The 8232-nt window shown below is 45.8% G+C and overlaps 1 non-coding gene across 1 annotated transcript; it reads left to right on the plus strand.

The window, feature by feature from the left end:
• The first annotated feature begins 8125 nt into the window (after window positions 1-8125).
• LOC125492969 (small nucleolar RNA R71) lies at window positions 8126-8232 on the plus strand. Its single transcript, XR_007269355.2, has one exon. It is a non-coding gene; the product is annotated as a small nucleolar RNA R71 (small nucleolar RNA).

Here is an 8232-nt window from a genome sequence, read left to right on the forward strand (position 1 = left end):
AAGCTATCCTAAATGTAGAAAAAAGAAGAAAAAGAATAAAAGAGGAAAATATTTTTTTTTATATGCAAAGCAAAACAAAACTACCAAAGCAAAGCTATACAGGTGAAGAGAAGTCAGCAGGGGTGGGGGAAGTCAAAACCAATAGACAGGAGCAATCACCAACTGATACCGAAAACCAATGAGACCCCTAAATTCTAACCATCGATGACCCCAAAACTCCCAAGGATATAGACATACATGCAAGTCCCCCAAGCTTAAGCAAAACTTCGCGCTCGGAGTTGCAAAAGGAGGGAGAGGGAGGGGGGTTATGAGAAGCTCCTAATAGTTTCCACCATTACCCCCATCGGGAGGGGGGTAAGGAGGGAAATACCCGCCAGAGTACCCATAGGATGGGTAGTGGGGGTAAGGACGGAAAGAAGGCTCCTCAAACGGCCCTTCTTGAAGGTCGAAAGAAGGAGGATAGTGGGGATGGTTAGGGAAGGAGGCTCATGTCCGGAGTGGACATTGGCGAGGTGAGTGCGCCAAGCCACCCTAGACACATGGTCGAGGTCGGTGCGGATACCGGCCAGAATAGCAGTAACCGCACGGTGATTGGCCTCCTGAGAGGCCTGCATCTGGGCTATGGCCGCCATGACGGAGCCCATGTCGAAGGATTGAGAGGAGGAAGCTTCGGCCACCTCACTCTCAGGAATGCAGTGGTCGGGCCTCGGAGCTCTCGAAACGCGTGGAATGCGCTCCGTAGGGATGGGCTCAGGGCTAGCCCGTGGGATGTCATGGGAAGGGGGAACCCGCCAACGGTTTTCGCTATTAGCGGGGAGGTCCCAGATGAAGTCGGGCCCTATAAAACAGTAAGGTCGCCCCCCACAAGCCAAATGCAGTTTTCCTTCTGGTAACCGCGCAGAAATTTCATCTGCTGCAGACTGGCACCATCCAATCTGTTGGACTGACCAACAGTAGGCGCGCTAGCTTCCAAGCGAGCCAGGTCATCGTCCAACTCGAGGTAGGACGCTAGCTGGGTGACCATTCCACCACAAAGGATCTCCCCAGTCATCGTAGTGCCCCCCCGAATCTCCTGCAGTCGGTGAAGGAGGACCGCAGCAAAGTTAATTCGGGCTCTATGGTGGGCCCCGTTAGTGGCCAACCAAAGAACCAGCAACTCATCCTTCCTCAACTGTCCTACTTCCTGTTTATGAAAGATGGTGTAAACCAACATCCTATGGAAGTAACGGAGAGCAAGATGGATGATCTCCGACGCTTTGGACGAATTCGTCCGAAACGGAGTCGTGCCGTTGGTATTTAGCCCACCATTTTCTGTCATTGTATCCCTGCCAGATGGTGCCCAAAGGGGCATCACAGGGAGCTCGAGAATCCATCCCAAATGCCTCACAGAATTCGTCAAAGGAGAGTGCTCTAGCTTGATTAAACATACGAAATTGAATAGCTAGAGCACCCGTGTCCGGCTCCTTACTTATGTTCAACGTACTCAAGAATTCGAAAGTGAGTTGATCATAAGTAGGTGCATGGACGTCAAGAAAGTCCGATAACCCGACATTACCTGCCATCTCCCTTATCATTGATTCGATGTTAAGGTAGTTGCAGGTAGTGTAATCATAGAACTTTGTGGGACGAAACGTGCGCTCAGACTGTTGTGGAAAAATTTGTTTATGAGTGGCATTGGGAAGTTTCACAGCATAGAGGGAAGGGGGATTAGAGCTGGACGAGGGTCCTTGTGAAGAGGACCCGGTCTTTGCTCTCTTAGACCTAGAGGAGCCTTCACCACTACTTCTTCCCATGGTGGTAAAAAATTTTGTTTTGCAAAAAGGGGAAGGATAAGTGATGATCTGCTGCAATGACACACCCCGCAAACGGACTCTCGACACGAAGAAACACACACAAAGAAAAAATCAAACCACACAAAGAAACACGCAAAAAGAAAGAAAATCAAAAACTAATCCTGGGATCTACCAGCTAGCCAATCCACAATTAGTAGCAACCAAGTTGCTAACAATCAAGAGTATCACCACTTACAAGAGACTTTCAAGACAAACTTCACCAAATCAACCACAATTGGTGCACAAGAATCAACAACACTAGAAATTCATGCAATGTAGTTCACAAAAATTCAGAGAATCATGAAAAATACCACAAACAACATGAAATACACTTGTTCACCACCACATCAAACACAAATAAGGGCAAAGTTCATGAATAATCAAAAATTGATGGAAAACTAGCATGCAATCTAAAAGAAAACACACTAGAACTCCAAATTACTAGATTATTGATGAAAAAGCAAAGATTAGAAGAGAGTTACCAACATGGAGATGAAAATCCCCAATTTCAAAACCCTAGAAATCAAATCCTTGCAAAACCCCCAAATTTTGTGCCTTTGAATGGTGTAGAGAGGAAGATTATGAAGATTCCGGTGAGATTTGCCGTCGAAAGTCGCCGGAAAAGGGTCGTGGTGGCCGGATCTAGAGAGGAGGAAGAGAGAGAAAGTGAGTGAGTGTGAGAGAAGATTTCAAAATTATGAAGAGAAAAGGAGTGAAGGCCCGAAAAATCGCGAGTTATTTCGCCCAGCCGGGTTGGTGCGGGCGCACCTCTCCCTCGTGCGGGAGCACCAATCGAAAATTTTGTTTCAAAAAACGTTTGGTGCGGGCGCACCATCAAGAGGTGCGGGCGCACCAAACCTTCTGTTTTTTGTTAAAAAATTCGGAAGATTTGGTGCGGGCGCACCTTGCAGATGTGCGGGCGCACCTTAGTTTTATTCAAAAAAAATTTTATTAGGTGCGGGCGCACCTTGAGGAGGTGCGGGAGCACGAAACCTTCTGTTTTTTGTCAAAAAATTCGGAAGATTTGGTGCGGGCGCACCTTAGTTTTATTCGAAATTTCTTTTTCCTAGGTGCGGGCGCACCTTGAGGAGGTGCGGGAGCACGAAACCTTCTGTTTTTTTTTTTTTGCAAAAAGTTTTCGAAATATGGTGCAGACGCACCTTAGGGAGGTGCAGGAGCACCAAGCATATTTTTTCGAAATGTTTCCTAAGGTGCGGGCGCACCTCGAGGAGGTGCGGGAGCACCTTTTCTTCTGTTTTTCTCAAAAACATCCTTAAAACATGGTGCGGAAATTCACCCTTTCCCAATTACACCTTTCTCACTCCATTTTTCAGAAAAATCATATGTCTAAAATAGCTCTCACTCCAGCTGATCGATCACAAGTTTAACTAACAATCAAAAGAAAAATAAACTAAATAAAAGAAAGGAAAGAAAAGAAACGGGTTGCCTCCCGTGTAGCGCTTGTTTTAAGTCATTAGCTTGACTAAAAAGGATACATCCATCATGAGAGTCGCTCAGGTGAGCAAAGAATCAAGCAACCAATGGAGCCAACAGCATGCGAATCATGGTAGAGCTTCAATCTTTGACCGTTCACCCAGAATGGACCGTTCTCACCCATAACCTCATAAGCCCCATATGGAGTAGTCTTCAACACGGAGAAAGGACCCGACCACTTTGACTTTAACTTTCTAGGGAAGAGCTTTAGCCTTGAGTTGAACAACAAGACTTTGTCCCCAACCCGGAATTCACGTTGTTTAATCCGGTGATCGTGCCATTTCTTCGTTTGCCCTTTGTATAGTCTAGAACTCTCATACGCGTCAAAACGAAGTTCTTTTAGCTCGACTAGCCTTTCTTTTCGAGCTTCCCCCGCCAAGTGAAGATCCATGTTGAGCTCCTTAACTGCCCACCAAGCCTTGTGCTCTAGTTCAACCGGCAAATGACATGCTTGCCATACACAAGGCGATAGGAGTGGTGCCATAGGCGTCTTGAAAGCCGTACGAAGAGCCCAAAGAGCGTCATAAAGCTTCAAAGACCAATCGTTTCGTGTCCTATTGACCACTCTCTCAAGAACATTCTTAACTTCTCGGTTCAAGACTTCAACCTGGCCTTGGGTTGGGGGTGATAAGGAAGACCTACTTTGTGATTCACCCCGTATTTCTTCATAAGCTTCTAATTGCTTTTTGGCGAAGTGTGAACCGCCATCACTGATCAACACACGGGGCACCCCAAATCGAGGGAAGATGATCTTCTTCAAGAGCTTGGTACTACCTTATGGTCATTGGTGGAGAGGCAATGCTTCAACCCATTTGTCACGTAGTCGACCGCAACAAGAATGTAACATTCCCACAGGAAGGAACGAAGGCCCATAAAGTCGACTCCCCAGACATCAAACGGCTCAACCTCAAGAATGTTCTGTTGAGGCATCTTGTCGCTTTGTGATGCCACCACTCCTTGACATCTATCACAAGCCACCACAAATTCGGGCATCCTTTTGCAATGTTGGCCAGAACATACCACATTGGAGCACCTTAGCAACAGTTTTGCTTGCTCCACCGTGCCTCCACATGCCAAAGTATGGCAATGTCAAAAGAGGCATCTCATGATTAGGAACACACCCCTAAACACTCCATCAGCACACTTCTTAAAAAGGAGCGGGTCATCCCAGTAGAACCTCGAAACTTCTTTAAAGAACCGCTTCCTTTGTTGGGAAGTAAAACCATGAGGTTCAATCCCACAAGCCAAATAATTGCATAATCAGCGAACCATGGAACCTCATTGTTCAAAATGGCGAACAATGCTTCTTCTCTCAAATCTTCCTCGATAGGAATCTCCTCCAGATTTCAGAGAGGCGAGGAGAGATGGTCAGCTACCACATTCTCCGTCCCCTTCTTCTCTTTCATCTCAAAATCAAACTCCTGAAGAAGCAACACCCACCTAATGAGCCTAGGCTTGCATCCTTCTTACTCATCAAATACCGGACCGCAGAATGATCCGTATACACCACCGCCTTATTACATGTCAAGTAGGAAGAACTTATAAAGCAAAGAACCACGGCCAACATTTCCTTTCCGTAGTTGCATAGTTCCGTTGAGCATCATCCAGAGTCCTACTTGCATAGGCTATCACATGAGCCTCCCTTCCTTGCGTTGCCCAAGAACAACTCCCACTGAAAAGTCACTAGCATCGCACATTAGTTCAAAAGGCAAGCTCCAATCCGAAGCTTGCACAATGGGGGCAGAAATAAGGGCTTTTTAAGAGTTTCAAAAGCCTTAATACAAGACTCATCAAACTCAAAATCAACATCTTTTGAAGTAGATTCGTCAATGGTTTGGCTATTTGAGAGAAATCCTTGATGAAACGCGGTAAAAACCAGCATGTCCAAGGAAAGCACGAACTCCCGTCACCGAGTTCGGTGGCGGAAGCTTCTCAATAACCGAAACCTTTGCCGGATCTACTCAATACCCTTTTTCGACACTTTATGCCCAAGACAATGCCTTCCTCGACCATAAAGTGACACTTCTCCCAATTCAGATAAGGTTCGTCTCTTGACACCTTTTTAACACACATTCAAGATTAACCAGACATGTGTCAAAAGACGAACCACACACACTAAAGTCGTCCATGAAACTTCAATGGAATCTTCTAGCATGTCAGAGAAGATTGCTGTCATACACCTTGAAAAGTGGATGGGGCATTACACAAACCAAAGGGCATCCTTCGATATGCAAATGTCCCATACGGACAAGTAAAGGTGGTTTTCTCTTGGTCATCCGGATGAATGGGGATTTGAAAGAATCCGGAATAACCATCGAGAAAACAGAAGTGTGAATGACGAGCAAGCCTCTCCAACATTTGGTCAATGAAGGGAAGGGGGAAATGATCTTTCCGGGTGGATTTGTTCAGTTTTCTGTAATCAATACAGACTCTCCACCCAGTGACAGTCCTAGTTGAGATTGTTTCTCCTTTCTCATTCTCAACTATAGTCATGCCTCCTTTTTTTGGAACCACGTGAATCGGGCTCACCCACTTGCTATCTGAGATAGCATAGATGATTCCCGCGTCACGTAGTTTCAAGATCTCCTTTTTCACAACCTCTTTGAGGTTGGGATTGAGCCTTCTCTGATGCTCGATGGAGGAGGCATTACTATCGATGAGATGGATACGATGCATAGCAAGAGAAGGGCTTATCCCCTTAAGGTCATCAATCGAATACCCAATGACATCTTTATATTTTTGCAAAATTCCAATCAGTTTGATATAGAAATGTCATCAAGACTCGAATTGACAATAACAGGATAAGTACATGCATCATCAAGAAAAACATATCTAAGAGAGGAGGGAAGGGGTTTGAACTCTACCTTGGGAGGAGGCTTAGAACACTCCTCTTTATCCGTGGATGATGTAGCTAGAACCTCAAACGCCTTCTTGCGTTTCCTCTTCCATGTCCAAGCTAAGGGTGTCGGTAAGTGAGCATACAATCGTCCCCAGAATTATCCACACTCATGGGTCCTCTACCTCATCTTCACTAGGCTTACCCGGCAAATTTTCTCCATCATAGGTCTCTTCGTGTCTTAGAGAACTCAAACACCACCCGCTCATTAGCTACCTCAACCGTGATTGTGTCGTTTTTGCAGTTTATCACGGCACCCAAAGTCTTTAGAGCTTCTCTTCCCAGAATAAGAGGAGTCTCAGGATCTTCCTCCATATCCATCACCACAAAGTCGCATGGTACAAACACATGCCCAACTTGAATCGGTATATCCTCCAACTCACCACAAGGGACTCTCACAGTGCGGTCCGCCAATTGAATCGTTTTGCGCGTAGGATGAAGAGGAAATTTCAGGTGCTTTGCAATAGAAAGGGGCATCAAATTGACACTGGCTCCCAGATCGGCCAGTGCACCCTTAGGCTCTAAGTCACCTATCTTCACCGGCAAGGTGAAACTCCCGGGATCTCTTTGCTTCTTGGGCATAGTTCGTTGCACAAGAGCACTCACTTGGTAAGGTAGGGAGATAAGCTCATCTTCAAGTTTTCGCTTATTGGAGAGGATCTCTTTCAAGAACTTAGCATAAGCTGGCATTTGAGACATAGCCTCAAGGAATGGATGTTGATTTGCAGGCTCTTCATCACATTAGAAATTTAGTGAACTTGTCACTCAACTTTCTCTCTACCAACCTATGAGGATAGGGAACCGGAGGCACATAAGACTTGGTTGGTGGAGGTGAAGGCAAGGTTTTTGTCACCAACTTGAACATGTGACTCATCTTTCTCCCCAACGTCCTCTTTCTCAGTTTCCTCAGCTTCATCCTCCTTCTCAACAACCTCAACTTCTTTATCCGTCTCTAACTCCCCATTAGGCATCTTAGGACCCGCATAGCTTGTTCCCGACCTCAAATGAATGGCTTTGGCTTGATGGAGGTTGGGGTTAGGATGGGTTGGCCGGAAGTTGATTTGTGGGGGTGAGGGATTCTTCTCAGCTACTTGGGCAATTTGGGTTTCAAGCATTTTGTTGTGGGCTTGTAGCTCTTGAAACCTTTGCTCATGGTTTTGGAGAATTTGGTTCATGGATTGGAGTTGTTGGAGAATTTGGAGAGAGGTTGGATCGGAAGATGGTGTAGGTTCGGGATTTTGTTTGGGAATGGAAGATTGGAGGGAGGTTTTGGGTTGTTGGTCCTTTGATGTGGAGCTTGGTAGTGTTGGACCCTTGTGAGGAGGAACCACCTTGGTTATAGTTTTGGTTTTGGTTATACCCTTGCGCAAACCCTTGGTTGTGAGCTTGGTTGTACCCTTGTTGAGGTTGATTCCATCCTTGTTGAGGTTGGTTGAATCCTTGGGTGTAGTTTTGTTGAGGTTGTCTCCAACCTCCTTGTTGATTGTTCCTATACCCTTGTTTCCTTGATACCATCTCCTCTTGAATTATTGCCGCCACATGCTCCGAATGGGTACCTCCACAATAAGAAGTATCATGGTTAGTACCACCACAAATATCACAAGAAAAAGAGTTTACCTGTGAAGGAGTAGACGATGCAAGATTGATCTTGGAGAGCTTCTTGTCGAGTTGGTCCATCTTGCTTGAATTTGATCCATGGGGTCAATTTCAAACTTTCCGCTCTTCTTAGGTTGAGCACCTCTTCGTCTTCCACCCCATGAGTAGTTCTTGATCACTTCCTCAATTGTGGACTCAAGTTGTTCTTGCGGGATCTTAGATAGTTGACCTCCCGCTCCAGCATCAAGTTGGCCCGTGAAATCGGATCAAGACCATCATAGAAAATCGCATGAGTAGATTCTTGTTGAACTCATGGTGTGGGCATGAACGGATCATCTCCTTGAACCGCTCCCAAGCTTCGGCAAGTGTCTCATCGTTCTCTTGCTCAAATGAGGAGATCTTCCTCCTTATGTC

This window comes from Beta vulgaris, chromosome 8 (genome assembly GCF_026745355.1).
Source record: "Beta vulgaris subsp. vulgaris cultivar EL10 chromosome 8, EL10.2, whole genome shotgun sequence".
Taxonomy (NCBI): domain Eukaryota; kingdom Viridiplantae; phylum Streptophyta; class Magnoliopsida; order Caryophyllales; family Amaranthaceae; genus Beta; species Beta vulgaris.